Raw genomic sequence first — 15,951 nt, 5'->3', positions numbered from 1 at the left:
GGGCCGAGGGGGGAGGGGGGTGGCCGAGGGGGGAGGGGTGGGGTGAAGCGGGGGGAGACAGAGACCGGGAAGAGACAGAGGGACCCGGGGACGAGCCAGGAAGGATGGAGGGAAGAGGAGAGGGAGGCGAGCCTGTCCTGCCCGGGATGGGAGGCTGGGAGAGGAGCAACTCCTAGCGCACCTTTGGTAAATATTTGCAGGGGCGAATGCGGGAGGGCACGGCAGGGCCAGAGCGAAGGGGTGGAGAGGAAGCGGAGCTGGGGAGAAGGAAGGGGGCAGGCAGAGGACAGGACCGGGACCGCGAGGGGAGAGATGGTCGGGGGCCTGGAGGAGCCCCGGGAGCTGGCAAGTGGAGGAAGGGAGGAGGAAGGGGAGAGGTGGGAGAGGGCGGGAGGAAAGGTCAGGGAGCTTTGAGCGGGGCGGGCGGAATGTGGGGACAGGGAGGGAGCCCCGGGGAAACCAAGCGGACCGAGATGAGAGGACGGAGACCGAGGGAGGGGTCGGGGGAGAGGGGAGGTCCAGGGCAGCGGAGGAAGGAGCCTGGCAGCTAGAGCCGTGAAGGCAGGCTGGCCGAGGCAGGGCAGGGGCCTGGGCAGGACTTGAACCCCCACGGGCTGCCCGCCTCGTCACCCCTTCCCGACTCAGCACCTGAGAGAGGATCCTCATACCCACTTTCCGGATGAGGACACTGGGCTCTTCGGGGGACCAGGGTGGCAGCATCTCAGCGCGGAGTCCGGGCTCTGCACGGAGTATCTTGGAGGAGCAAAGAGGAGGTCCGGCCCTGGCAAGGAGCCCCTGGCCCAGATCTGTCGGGTGGCAGGGCAGAGGATGGGCCCACACCCACCCCGACCCCCCACCGCGTTCTCTCACCTCCCCAGGTGTTGGCTGCGGGTGCTGGGGATACATTTAGAGCTGTGAACCCGCTCTGCACCTTGGGTGCAGGGAGGTGGGGAGAGGCCTCAGGGGCCTCTGAGAGGTCACCTCCTCCTCCTCCTGCCTCATCAACTCCCCCCGACCCAGCCCCGCCATCTGCTGCCCCCAAAGGCTCAGGGACCAAGGATGGGAGGCATGGGGGATTAGGAGGCAAAGAAATTCAGAAGGGGGCTGGAAGGAGGCAGTCCCTGTTCCCGACACTGAATTTCCTCCCAGGCAGGAAATTCACCTCTTCTTTGTCCCACCCCACCCAAAGTCCAGCTACTAACTTTGGACAAAGAGAGATACAAGTTCCCTCAGTGGCAAGGTCCCCAGAGAGACTGACTCCTCTCTTTTTTCTGAGAGCCTCAGGAGGGGCCGATATATCCCCTTCTTCCCCACAGGCAGAAATCGGGTGAAGTGGAAGCCTGCCTGGGGAAAGAGGGGGGCTGGGAGGCAGGGAGGGAAAGTGGGTCACCTTTGGGTGCGTAAGAAGTGGCTGTGGGTTGTGACTGGTTAATGAGATGTGAGCACTACAGAGAAGGGAAACTGAGGAAGGAGAGAGAGATGGGCCGGGGCCTGGGAGCCCCAAGTGGGTCATGGAGCACTGGGTCCCCACCTTGGTGCTGCTAGGAAACCGGGTTTAGGAGATGGGAGGTGTGAACACAGCCACCCTAGAGCGCAGCATAGTACAGGCTCAAGGTCAGTGGTGATAATGGTGATAAAACAGTAATAGTAATAACAGCCAGCGTTTCCTGGCTTCGGTCAGACTTGGACACTGTGCTGAGTACTGCATGAACATCTAGATGATTCCTCACAACCAGCCCCAGCTGGACTTTCAGGGATGCTTGGGCACTGGTGGACACAGGCTGAGCAGGATCTGGGGGGCCCCTGCTGTGCCCAGAGTTAACCCTTCAGTTCCTGGAGGCTTGCTGGTGAGAGGCCAGAATGGGGAAGTACAAAAGAATTTCCACATCTTACCAGCTCCCAAGCCTTCCTGGCCTGGTCTGAACCTATTTCAGAGAAATAGAAGAGCACTAGGACAGGACTTCGCTGGTGGTGTAGTGGTTAAGAGACTCTGCCTTGCAATGCAGGGGATGTGGGTTCAGTTCCTGGTCGGGAAACTAAGATCCTACTTGCCACACACTGTGGAGCAGCTAAGCCTGTGCACCGCAAGTAGAGAATCGTGCGCCGTCACGAAAGATCTCCAGTAATGCAACTAAGGTCCGATGCAGCAAAAAACCACTAGGAAGACAGAGGTGGGTGGGGCGGCAGGCTGCAGGTGATGAGGATGCCTCTAGGAGGAAGTGGCATTTGAGCTGAGATTTAAATGATAAGGAAGCAGCCGCCTGGGCTGAGAGTCCAAGGGCTGAGGAAGTATGGCAAGCAGAGGCATGGGGCTGGCTGCAGGTTTGTCCTGTTTGAGAGAGGAGATAGGACAGGTGTGGCAGAAACAGAGCAGACACAGGGAGAGCAGAAAGGGAGGAAGAAGAACCCCAGATTAGTGCAAACACAAAACCAAGCCCAGGCGACTGTCTGTCCCCTGAACTTGGCCCAAAAGCTGAACTCTAGCGACAGTCCTGAGCAACCTAAACCCCGATCCCCATTTTTTTAATGCACGTTTCAACACTGAGTGGGGCTTATGATGGACTCTATTACCTAAGAAGGAGTGGCAGTGACCCCAGGACCTCCCCCTCCCCCACATAGTAATGGACAGTCAAAAGGTATGTTTACTATTAAAAAAAAAATCAAATGTAAAGTATACATTTCCTTTGGGATAGCATTTCAGAGGCTAACCCAAAATCAAATTTCTCTGCTTCAGGCTGTAAAAAAAAATTTTTTTTTTTAAATCCACTCTGTGTGTTAACTGGTCATCTCACCCTGATCAGAGTTCTCATGGACAGTTAGGTTTACCTTTGATAAATAAAATATGGGCCAAGAAAGGAAATTTTCACTTTAAGTAGTTTGGTTTTCCCAGAAAACTCTTTCAAAGTGGGATCCATGGGAGATAACGGCTAGAGGCATCACATACACCCCCACCCCGGCTGTGTTCCTGTATTTTGTTCAATACACTTGCATTGAACAGCTACTGTGGATAAACAAGTCATAAACAAGATCGTCACTGACTCAGAGAGTACTAGGAGTGGGAGAATGTCACAGTGGGTGCTCAGGTAAGCTCTGATCTAGCCTCCAGTTTTGACCTTCACTATTTGTTGTTGTTCAGTTACTAAGTCACGTCTGACTCTGCAACCCATGGACTGCAGCATGCAAGGCTTCCCTGTCCTTCACTATCTCCCAGCGTTTGCTCAAATTCACGTCCATTGAGTCAGTGATGCCATCCAACCATCTCATCCTCTGTCTCCCCTTCTCCTCCTGCCTTCAATCTTTCCTACCATCAGGGTCTTTTCTAATGAGTCTGCTCTTTGCATCAGGTGGTCTAAGTATTAGAGTTTCAGCTTCAGCATCAGTCCTTCCAATGGATATTCAGGGTCAATTTCCTTTAGGATTGACTGGTTTGATCTCCTTGCAGTCTAAGGGACTCTCAAGAGTCTTCTCCAGCACCAGACCAGCCCTAAACATGTAAATGAATAAAAAGCATAATGTGTGCAGCACAGTTGTGTCCAACTCTTTTGCGACACCATGGACTATAGCCCACCAGGCTCCTCTGTCCATGGGATTTCCCAGGCAAGAATACTGGAGTGGGTTGCCATTTCCTCCTCAAGGGGATCTTCCTGACCCAGAGATCGAGCCTGCATCTCCTGCATTGGCAGGCAGGTTCTTTACCGCTGAGCCACCTGGGAAGCCCTGACTTTCACTGTGCCTCCAACCTAATCCCTAATTCTTCAGAAAGATGGCAACTGCTGACCAAGGAACACAGAATTAGATGCAGAGCAATGTCCCTGTGAGCTCGCTTGTCCAGTTTCTAACACATCTGTGTTTATCCTGAGTCAGTGTGGCTGGCCATGTTTCCCAAAGGTGGCTGCGACACCCCCTGCACTCCCATCCCGCACACTCTGGTCCTCCTCCATGTGCATGACCCTCAGAACTGCGAGGGCTTTTATGACCTTTTAGACCAATGGAGTGGCAGAAGCAACACCACGTGACTTCCAAAGTTAGGTCATAAAAGAGATGCACCTCCTGCTTTGCTTGCTGGAATACTGGCTCTTGAGCCTATGGCGGCTTCATAAGCTGAGGGCACTGAGGCTGCTGTGCTGGGAGGAAGCTCAAACTGTCCTATCCAGGGAGAGGCCACACAGAGGCGCCCTGACGCTACCTGAAGAGGGAAGAAGGCCCGAGCAGCACGTGGCTGTGTTAGCTCTCCTTCCGTGACAGCCGTAGCCGCAGTTTCACTGTGTCCGCTTTAGAGCCAGAACTGCCAGCTGACTGTTTCCTAAATTCTTGACTTGCAGAGACCTGAAGAGATAATAAAATTACTTTGTTGCCTCAAATCGCTAATTACTGGGGGTGATTTGCTGTACAGCAATAGGTAACGGCCACAGTCACAGACACGGGACATGACACTCTAGTTCTTTATATTAGACAGGCAATCTCAAACCGTCTACATCCGTCGGTGGTTGAATGTTTGGCTGAAATAAACTGAACCACCCTGGTCTTGGTTTCTAGATATTGCTCCCCCTAAAAGGAACCAGACTCCTCGGGAAAGTAGCTGCTTCTGGGTGTGGGGCAGGACAATTACAAAGTAAGCCTGGGACAGTACTGAAGTACTAGTGAGGCCAGTGCAAAGGGACCAGGAGCCAACTTGAAGGGGTTCTCATTGGCAGAAGTTGGAGGAATGACGTGATGTTGGTAATGTGTGTGTGTATGAAGTAGTTCACAGTTTCAACATTAGATTTGTGCTATGTTTTTTTGAGTTGACGTATCTATGTGAAGCTGGGGTTTTGGCAGTGCTGTGCTTAAAAGCCAGCACTGCCCTGAAAGTCTTTGTGGAACTGGAAATGAGGGTCGTGGTGTCTAACCTGATTCTGGAGCTTGAGAGGTTGTGCAGCGCCCAACAGTTGCACACAATCCTGCTAGTGAGTAGTTAGGATGAAACAAAATGTTTATTCTTTTGATTTATGTGCATTACTTTTTCCATTGGTGCTAACTCTTACATCGCAAGGACCTAACTACTTAATAAATGGAAGAGTTAGTTATTCCTTTAGGGGCTTGAGGAATACCATGAAAACAATTATTGAGGCACTAAAGGTACTGTGCAATGAGGATATTGCAGAACCTCTGCTCCAGACTTAATTTCCATCCTATAGAGAAAAAGGATAGAGGAACAAGTCAAAAGACACTATGAAGAAACAATCAGACAAATCCAGAAGGTAAGAGAATCTGATAAGGTTATTGGCCTGGTCTCTTTAAAAAGTCAGTGTCACAAGGGAGCAAAAAAAGGGTGGAGTAGCAGCTTTAGATTAAAACTTATTAATGAGACACAACCTGTGCTCAATCCCTTGAGTCATGTCTGACTCTTTGTGGCCCTGTGAACTGTAGCCTCCTAGGCTCCTCTGTCCATGGGATGCTCCAGGCAAGAATACTGGAGTGGGTTGTCATGCCCTCTTCCAGTGGATCTTTCCAACCCAGGGACCAAACCTGCATCTCCTGCATCTTCTGCATTGCAGGCGGATTCTTCACTGCTGAGCCATGGGGGACACCCCCAAACCGGATGCAATTGCATAGAGCTTGCTTGGATCCTGGTTTGAAAGACAGTCTATGGGCAATTGGGAAAATGGAACTTAAAGCTGATCTTAAAAACGTTAGGGAATTAATGTTAGTCTTCTCTAGGGTGATAATATGATATTGTGATTATGTAGGAGAATGTTTTTACTCTTAGGAGATTCATGCTGGAATATTTACACCTGCAACTTAACTTTTAAAAAGTCGACATTTGAAATGTTAACAATTGTGGAACTGAAATGATGGGTGTGTGAATGCTCATTGAAATTTGCTTTTCAATTTTCTATATATTTGACATTTTTCATACAAAATCAGGAGGGGGCAGTCCACTGATAGAAGTAACATTTAGGGTGGTTGTTATTTGCTATGAACCCCTCTCCCCTCCTGCATAAATATTAATAATTTTTGCCTCCACATTCAAGATATCTCTCATCTCAAATAAACATCACCCCAAAGTGCCTTTTTTTTTCTTTCCTCTTTCTTTCTTTCCTTTTTTTGAGCACAGAAAGCTTTATTGCAGGGCCAAGCACGGGACGGGTAATCTGCTCTCAGAAAACCTGAACTCCTGGGACTTCCCTGGTGGTCTAGAGGTTAAGAATTCACCTTGCAATACAAGGGACACGAGTTCGATTCCTGGTAGAAAAACTGAGATTCCACATGCCATGGAGCAACTAAGCCTGAGCACCGAAACTACTGAGCCCACATGCCAAAACACAAAGATCCTACAAAAGGCAGCCAAGATCCTGTCTGCCCCAACTAAGACCCAACAACGCCAAGTAAATACTAAAAAACAAAGCCAAAACCCCCTGAACTCCCAAAGTTTCCACCTTTGAGAACACATCTCCCTGCACCTCATTTTTTGTTCTTTTCAGCAAAACTCCTGAGAAAATTGTGGGCTTCCCTTGTGGTTCAGATGGTAAAGAAGATATCTGCCTGCAATACAGGAGACCTGGGTTCCATCCCTGGGTCAGGAAGAGCCCCTAGAGAAGGGAATGGCAACCCACTCCAATATTCTTGCTTGGGGAAGTTCCATGGACAGAGGAGCCTGATGGGCTACAGTCCATGGGGTTGCTAAAAGTTGGACACAACCAAGAGACTAACACTTTCACTCTCTGAGATGATGGGAAGAACTCACTGTCTCCACTTCTTCCTGTTCTCTCTTCAAACACGGCTGGGTTTCTGCCCGCCTCCACCCAGCACGGCTAAGCTGCCCTTGTCAAGGTCACCAAAGACCTCCATGTTGCAAATCCGTGGGCTCCTTCTAGACCCACATCTTATGCATCCATTTAGCAGCACTTAACACAGCACCTCCTTGAAACCACTTCTTCTTTTGGCCCGAGTGTGGCCTTAGCCACACCCTCCATTTTCTTTTCCCCACCAGACTCCTTTGCGGGTCTCAGGATTTGGGAGGAGAGTTTCGGGGGGCCAGGCTCTGAGCTCTGTTCTCTCCCGGGGTGATCTCATCCAGTTCTCAGCTTTAAACCCAGTCAGCTGGTGACTGCCCCCATGGGTCTCCAGCCCTGACTCTCATCAGACAAGCTCACAGAGGACCACTGACTTCTCCAATGCAGCTTTCCACTCCCACCCCACCCCACACACCTGCTTTGCTTCCCATCTTCCTTATCTCAGCAAATTGTATTACCCTCCACTGAGTTGTTGAAAAAAGAATGTAGAGGGAACTTTCTTGGTGGTCCAGTGGCTAAGACTCTGAGCTCCCAATGCAAGGGGGCCTGGGTTCAATCCCTGGTCAGGCAACTAGATTCCACATGCCACACCCAAGACCCGGAGCAGCCAAAATAAATAAATACAGATTTTTTTAAAAAGAATGTAAAAATTGTTCTCAGTGGGGCTCTTTTCTTCACCCGTAAACCCAACCCATCCAGTCCTGTGGCTCTTCCTCTAAAGAGGCTGCAGACAGTCCCTTCTTTCCATCTCTTCTGCCAGCATGGTACCAAAACCAGCATCCCCTCTCTCATGCCAGGCTCCAGGCCTCTTCACTAGCCTGATTGTGGCCACTCCTGCCTCCCTACAACCTCTTCTCCACAGAGTGATCTTGTTAAAGTATAAATTAGATCATGGTACCCTCAGCTTGACACTCTGCAGACTTTGCACCCTGCTTCGAGTTAAACTTGCAGTCTACAATGCCCCCTTGTCTATTTTCTTCATAGAATGCATTCATAACTGAACTTTTCTTCATTGTTTGTTTACCTACCATTCACTGATTGTCTTCCTTCCCTAGTAGGTAGACTCCTTGAGGACAGAGACCCAGTCTATCCTCAGTGACCATTATATCCCCAGTGTCTAAAACATGTCAGAAGAAGGGTCTATTTTCATTACATTTGTTGAATATAATACACAATCCATCCAGTCTTCTGAGTACTACACAAATGATTTTCTTGAAACAAAACCATCCCTCAACATAATAAAACATGAACTGTGTTTGTGGCGTCTACTATGCATTAGACAGGCACTTACGTTATCACTTCCATAATCCTTCCCCGAATCACTCAAGGAAGATGCTATTATCTCTCCCCCACATTTTACAGAGAAGATTCAAGTTCATAGAGGTGAACACTGATGCAAGACCCCACAACAAAGAAGTGTTAGAGTTGGACTCCAAGTCTGCTCTTTTTGAATCCAAAGCCCACGTTCTTCCCCCTCTGCCATGTTGTCTGGGACTTGACTGAATCACAGTTTCTTTTCATTATAAATCTGATACACTGGGAATTCCTGCCTATGGCCATGATGGGTTAACTGGTACCAGAACGGCCCTCCCATGACAAAACTGGACAAAACATGTGAGGCCACTATGTTCGGGCATCACCGACTCAATGGACTTGAATTTGAGCAGGCTCTGGAAGATAGAGAAGGGCAGGGAAGCCTGCTGCGGTCCATGTGGTCGCAAAGTCAGACACAACTGAGCGACTGAACAACAGCATTCTCAGGCATTGAACAGATGGGAAGAGAACTCTGGTCCTATAACCTCTGCTATAACAAGATAATTTCACTCTTAGGTACTCAGCCCAAAGAAATGAAAATACGGATCCATACATTCCACTCAAAGCTCAGATAAGGGACTTCCCTGGCGGTCTCGTGGTTAAGACTCCACGCCTCCACTGAAGAAAGTGTAGATAGATTCCATCTCTGGTCAGAGAACTAAGATCCTTCATGCCTTGTGGTGTGGCCAAAGTAAATAAATAAATAAACAACTTAAAAAAAAAGGCTTAGATAAATCTGTCTGAAGCATCTTTGTTAATAATACATAAAACTGAAAATAACCCTAACTTTTATCAACAATGGAACAGATACGCTAATTGTAGTGTATTCACAAAATAGAATGCTCTTTACCAACACAAAGGAATTGACAGACTCAATAATATGGATGAATCTCATAGATGTTATGTTGAGCAAGAAAAAAATAAAACAGACACAGAGAGTACATACGCTATGATTCTATTTGTTTGGAGTTCAGGGAAAGGCAAAATTACTCTTTAGTAGTAGAAGTCAGAATACTAGTTCCCTATGGGGGTTGGGGATTCCTTGGAAGGGAATTTTCTGGGTTGATGGAAAAGTTCTGTTGTTCTGAATGAGGTGTTGGTTATGTGTGTACAGATTTGTCAAAACTCATGAAATTGTAAACTTAGTATCTGTGCATTTCACTGTATGTAAACTGTTCCTCCAAATGATTGATATAAAATGACAATAACTGGTATAGAATAGATAATCAACAAGGACCTAACGTATGGGCTTCCCCGGTGGCTCAGCAGTAGAGAATCCATCTGCCAATGCAGAAGATGAGGGTTCGATCCCTGGGTTGGGAAGATCCCCTGGAGAAGGAAATGGCAACCAACCCATCCAAGTATTCTTGCCTGGGAAATCCCATGGACAGAGGAGCCTGGTGGGCTATAGTCTGTGGGGTGGTAAAGAGTCAGACATGACTTAGTGACTAAACTACAACAAGGAGAAAGAATCTGAAAAAGAATCTACCCATCTATAGATCTATAACTGTTACTGTACCCCCAAAACTAACACAACATTGTAAATCAACTATGCTTCAATAAAAATATATATAAATAATTCTTTGGCTTCTATCTCATATAATTTACAAAAATTAAATCTAGACTGGTTATACATGTGAACCTAAGAGGTGAAACAAAATAGCTTATTTCAAATTTTATTTTTTAATACCACATGTCAGTATACTGAGTTACTCTTTAAAAGCGTATTTATTTTATTTTTGTTGCTTATTTGGCCATGTCAGGTCTTAGCTGTGGCATATGGGATCTAGTTCCCTGACCAGAGATTGAACCCGGGTCCCTCTTCACTGGGAGTGTGGAGCCTTAGCCGCTGGAGCACCAGGGAAGAGGCAAAAAGAACCTATGGGTTTGAGGTTAGGATAGCGAGTGCCCTTTGAGGGTGGGTGGTGCCTGGCCCGGAGTGTGAGGGGGCTTCTGGGGGCCTGCAAGTGCTCTTCCTTAATCTGGCAGCTGAGCACACGGACGTGTGCACCTTGCAGAAATTTACCAAGCTGGACACGTGTCACTTATGTCTTTTTCTCTGTGTATACTACATATATTTAAAAGGTTTGCTTTTTAAATAGTATTATTTATTTATTGTATTTTTGGCTGTGCTGGGTCTTTGTTGCTGCTCTGGCTTTCTCTAGCATGGGACACGGGCTTCTCACTGCATTGCTTCCCTTGTTGCTGATCACAGGCTCTAGGACACTTGGGCTTCGTTAGTTGTAGCTCCTGGGCTCCAGGGCACAGACTCAGTAGTCGTGGCACAACAGCTTAGTTGCTCCGTGGCATGTGGGACCTTCCCGGACCAGGGATCGAACATTGGCAGGCAGATTCTTCACCACTGAGCCACCAGGGAAACCCTATGTTACATATATTTAAAAGATTTACTTTTCAAAGTAAAGTAACTCATGACTGTATGAGTCTTCTATTGCGGCTGTAATAAACTACCATAAACTTAGTGGCTTAAAAGACACAGATTTATTCTCTCACAGTTCTGGAGACCAGAAGTTTCAAATCGGTCTCGCTGGGCTAGAATCAAGGTGTGTTCCTTCTGGAGGCTAAAGGGAGAATCTTTCCAGCTTCCAGAGGCGTCTGCATCCCTTGGCTTGTGACCCCACCCTCGGCTTCCATTGTCACATCGCCTTCTGTGACTCTGATGCTCCAGCTTCCTCTTACAAGCTCCCTTGTGACCACACTGGGCCCCACTGGATAACCTAGGATATCCTCTCCTTTTCTACTATGTATTCATTGATTTGGCTGCACCAGGTCCTAGCTGTGGCATGTGGGATCTTTAGGTGGGGCATGCGAACTCTGAGTTGCATCATGTGGGATCTAATTCCCTGACCAGGGATCGAACCCGGGGCCCCCTGCATTGGGAATATGGAATTTTAGCCACTGGACCACTAGCGAAGTCCCTTTCTCTTTTTCAAGATCCTTAACTTCATTATTGGAGTAGGAAATGGCAACCCACGCCAACATTCTTGCCAGGTAAATTCCAGGGACAGAGGAGCCTGGCGGGCTACAGTCCATGGGGTCACAAAGAGTCAAACATGACTGAACAACTGAGCACGACTTCATCATATCTGCAAAGTCCCTTTTGCTACATAAATCCAGGGATTAGGACATGGGCATCTTTATACCGTCTGCCATAATGAGCATGAGAGCACGGGTGGAAAACAGAGAATTATATATATATAAAAAAATGTCCACCATCCAAATCACTGCTTAACAGTTTGGTGCATTTGCACTTAGTCTTTAAAAGCATAGTTATCTTCATACTTCACATAAAATGTGAGCATTCTGCTTTTGTTCAGTGAACATTACCTCACCAGCATTTCCATGCTAATACATATTCTTCTAAATGTCATTTTAAATGGCTGTGTAATATTCTATCGAGCGGATGCGGCAGAGAGTTAACCGTTTCCGTCTAGTTGGGTATGCTGGTAATTTCATTTTAAAAATACCATTATAAACAACATCATGATGAACCTCTTTGTATATGAGTCTCTTGACTTGCAGGTGGATCCTCAGGCTGTGAGAGTGTGAACATTTTTCCTGAACTGACATCTAGTGCCAACTTGCTTTCCAAAAGGGTGGTGGCAATTTACATTCCGACACCAAGGAGTATGGGCATGAATATCTGTTTTGCTGTACGCTCACCAGCATTCAGGAGAACCTTAAAAATTTGTTTTGCTCATCTGATGGGCAAAAAATAACGACCCACAAAGTTGTTTTAAAGCTATGCCCTTGGGTTTTATCAGAAGAACAAAACAAAACAGTTAATGTGAAAAGTTATTTTGCCTTTTGCTTCAGTTTTCTTAATCACCCAGTAATTCAACTCCTAGGGACTTATATTAAAGAAATAATCAGGGAAGCAGGTTTAAGAGGGAGGGGACATGTGTATACCTATGGCTGATTCATGTTGATGTATGGCAGAAACCATCACAATCTTGCAAAGTAATTATCCTCCAATTAAAAATAAAACAAAAGACTTTAAAAAAAAAGAAGAAATAATCAGAGACAAAAATATTCGTGCAAAGATGTGTATCATAGCATCATTTGTAAAAGCCAAATTTGAAAGCTTAAATGTTAAAAATTAGTGGAGGATGTGTGATCCTGGGGATGCTGCTGTACGTGCATCCTGTTGTTTTCTTTCTGAATCACTCTTGCCCTATCTATTTATTAATCATTCATTCATTCATCTCATATGTGGACTAAGGTCTGTGCTGCCGACTGGGGATACAGTGATGAACCAAAGATCGGGGAACAAAAAGCTGCCCTTGTGAAGCTTACAGTGTTGTCGAGGTGAGGAACCTACTTCACTGAAGTTGGAATAGAGACCATCTGTGCTCTTACAAACCCAACTTCCAAGCCTCTAGTTAATCTGCTTGTTTATTACTCCCCAGGCTAGACTGCAGGTTCCTTGAGGGAGTGTAGTGGGTCTCTGCTGTCTTGTCAGCCTGGCAAGGAGTTCCTCCTCTTTCTAGTAATAGCAATGTAATTTCCGCTGGGAACTCTCCCTTGTTCTACATTCATTCTATGGGATTTCAGTGGCATGAACCCATCCTAGGTATTAGGAAAAGGTGCATGACCTAGGGGCTTCCTTGGTGGCTCAGATGGTCAAGAATCTGCAATGCAGGAGACCCAGGTTCATTGCCTGGGTGGGGAAGATCTCCCGGAGAAGGAAATGGCAAGCCACTCCAGTATTCTTGTCTGGAGAATCCCATGGACAGAGGAGCCTGGCGGCCTCCTCCATAGGGTCACAGAGTCGGGCATGGCTGAAGCGACTGAGCACAGGCGCATGGATGACCTAGGTCTGGTGACTCCCAATCCCGAGACCTTTTTTGGGGTTACTTGCCTTGATCCTGGGATGGGTTAGCTGGTAGAAATGAAATCCGAAAGTGCCAATGACCATCCTGCTTCCCTTGGGTTTGCTGCACATGCTTGGGCAATCTGAGCTCTGCACATGTTCAGTCTCTGCTTCTCTTGCCAAACCTATGTCCTGGTTTCAGGACTGTGCCAGCCGGATGGAAGGGCTGCCGTTTTGAAATGACCTACCCAGAGTTAGTGGCTTTTTGGTAATCTGTCCATCCCAGGAGCCTTTTATTGTTGCTGTTGTTGTGTTGTAATTTTCCCATACGACACCTGGTGATGCTGCCCTAATGGAGAGGAAGCTGCCTGAGAATGAAGGCCACAGAGAGGAAAGCAGATGGGAGAAACGGGGAGTCATGCTCCCAACAGTGATGTCTGAGTGCCTGATCCAGCCATTCCTGATGCTGGAACTAGTCTTGAACTTTCCAGTTATGTGAACCAAGAAATACACATTCTTTCCATTTTATTTTATTGCTTAAACCATTTTCCACTGAGGTTCTGTTACTTTCAAGTGTGACAGAAGTGATGGGTATTGTGAGGGACTTCCTGCTATCTTTTCTCATACAGCTCAGCATGCTCTCATTTCCCCTCCATGGGTTGTCAGCTTACTTAACTCTGAAATGAAGAGCTGGGACTTCCCCGGTGGTCTAGTGGTTAGGACCCTGAGCTTCCACTGCAGGGGGCATGGATTCGATCCTTGGCTGGGGAACTAAGATCCCACATGCTGTGTGGTGCGGTCAATAAATAAATAAAATGGAAGAGTCTAATCAGTGGCTCTTCGTGTTTCAATGCTGATCATATATACTCGACTTGAGAGGAATCTTGTTGCAGAGGAACTAGGGAAGGCAGAGTTTATCGACCTCACTCCACACTGCTGAAATAATGGCAGCTGGGGGCGATTAAGCGATTGTTCAAAATCACATAAAACAGGCACACACAACTCCTGGGATTCAGACCTTGGGCTATACGGCTCCAAGTCCTGTGTCCCACTGACAGGTGTGGAAGCTGAGATCGGTACAAAGGAAGCAACTTTAAAATCACAGGGAATGGCAAGAAGATTAATTAGTGGCAGGCTCTCTTTTTTTTCTTTCTCATTTAAATGAGAAGTTCTTATTGACAAAGGAAAAAAGGTACCTACACAATAGAGAAATCTGCATGGCACCATTTAAAAAAAAAACTTTTTATTTTTGTTTTGGAGTATAGCCAATGAACAATGTTGTGATGGTTTCAGGTGGACAGCAAAGGGACTCAGCCATCCATATACAGATATCCATTCTCCTCCAAACTCCCCGTCCATCTAGGGTAGTGGCAGGCTCTTTTGACCTTCACCCAGTGATTTTTTGAGGGGGCTGCTCTGAGTCTCTGTTGTGGTTCGCGGGCTTATCACTGCAGTGGCTTCTCTGGCTGCAGCCCACAGGCTCTAGGCGCACGGGCTCAGTAGCTATGGCGCTTGGTCTCTACAGCTTAGGCTTCAACAGTTATGGTGCACGGGCTTAGTCGTTCTGTAGTACGGGGAGTCTCCCCAGACCAGGGACTGAGCCCGGGTACCCAGGTTGGCGCCCTCTTACCCACTGCGTCATCAGGGAAGCCCCTCTACTTGATGCTTTTGTGCAGCCCCTTGGCTGGGAGCAGCCATAAAGGCGTTTTGGGAAAAAGAAAGTCAACACACATTTCTCCCACAGGGCTGGCCAAAACTTAGTTGACTGGTGTGTAAGTGTTGATAGGATGTGGAAAGCCCTCTGTCCTAGGCTTGCAGAAGTGAAAACTGCTGTCACACTGTCTCCAAGCCCTCGCCATGACATCATCCCCGTCCCTTAGCGCCGCGTGCAGTCACGTGACTTGCTTTGGCCAATGGCTTGTGGGTGGGAACAGTGGTGTGTAAATCTAGGACGTGATTGGCTTAGCTTGCTGCCATTAATTCTCTGTGACTCTTCTCTGGCCAGGAGATGCCTGCTGTAGTTGTGAACCCTTCTTGGCCTGGGCCCTATAATGAGATACTTGGAGCAGACCTGAGCCAGCCGGACCTGCAGCCCACTGCAGACCAGCCCTAGATAAGCCAGACTCCATCAACCATCAACCATCACAGAATTATTATTTGAAGTTCCTGAGCTTTTGATACTCACTATATGGCAGTAGTTGGAAGTTATAGAAAGTGTTTATTAACATTAAAATGAATATACTCACATAACCTGATGATTCTGCCTGTCCTTATTGACCCAGAGGCAACATACATGTACCTGAGAAAATAGATGTTCACAGCAACAGTGTAAGAGCAAAGAAACCAAAAATAACCCAAATGTCCAGCAACAGGAGAACGGATAAAGAAACATGAGTTTTTTGGAACACCACTGCAGCTCTTGAAAGAAACGGTACAGAGCTATTTAAATAAAGCTGGATGGATTTCCAAGACATATTGTTGAGTTAAAAAAGCAAGCTGCAGAACAATATGTACAGTATGATCCCATTTATGTTAAAACACACTCACATGCTTGCTCAAAACAATACTACTCATTTACTATACAATACTATGCACACACTATATTACTAGATATATGCACACACTTATAGACAAAGATCTAGAAGGACCCACCATAAATGGATAACAAAGGTTACCTCCAGGGAAGAAACTGCAATTACAGAGAGGTGATCTAAGGGCATTTTAGCTTGATCTATTACACAGTTTTTAAAAAGCAAGGACACTCTATACATTACTTGTGCATTTGAAAAAATAAATAATTTTCTAAAAGGGAAGAAATATATGTGAATATATGTACATGGTATACTGTGAATATAAACCTAAGGTTCTACTTTTTCAAATACCACGTCTTTTTTGTTTTTGGTCAGGCCACCTAGCACATGAAATCTTAGTTCCTTGACTGACGAGGGGTCGAACAAACCCTCACTCCCTGCACTGGAGGCATGCAGTCTTCACCACTGGACTGCCTGGAAAGTCCCAAAGTATTTCATA

General features: G+C 46.9%; 1 long non-coding RNA gene across 1 annotated transcript; it reads left to right on the top strand.

Annotated features, from left to right (window-relative positions):
• The first annotated feature begins 47 nt into the window (after window positions 1-47).
• LOC113876149 lies at window positions 48-15,171 on the top strand. Its single transcript, XR_003506428.1, has 2 exons — window positions 48-186; window positions 14,927-15,171. It is a non-coding gene; the product is annotated as an uncharacterized LOC113876149 (long non-coding RNA).
• Window positions 15,172-15,951: the final 780 nt, after the last annotated feature.

Source organism: Bos indicus x Bos taurus, chromosome 18 (genome assembly GCF_003369695.1).
Source record: "Bos indicus x Bos taurus breed Angus x Brahman F1 hybrid chromosome 18, Bos_hybrid_MaternalHap_v2.0, whole genome shotgun sequence".
Lineage (NCBI taxonomy): Eukaryota > Metazoa > Chordata > Mammalia > Artiodactyla > Bovidae > Bos > Bos indicus x Bos taurus.
Note: the sequence above shows the minus strand (reverse complement) of the source record. Positions and strands in the feature narration are given on the sequence as shown.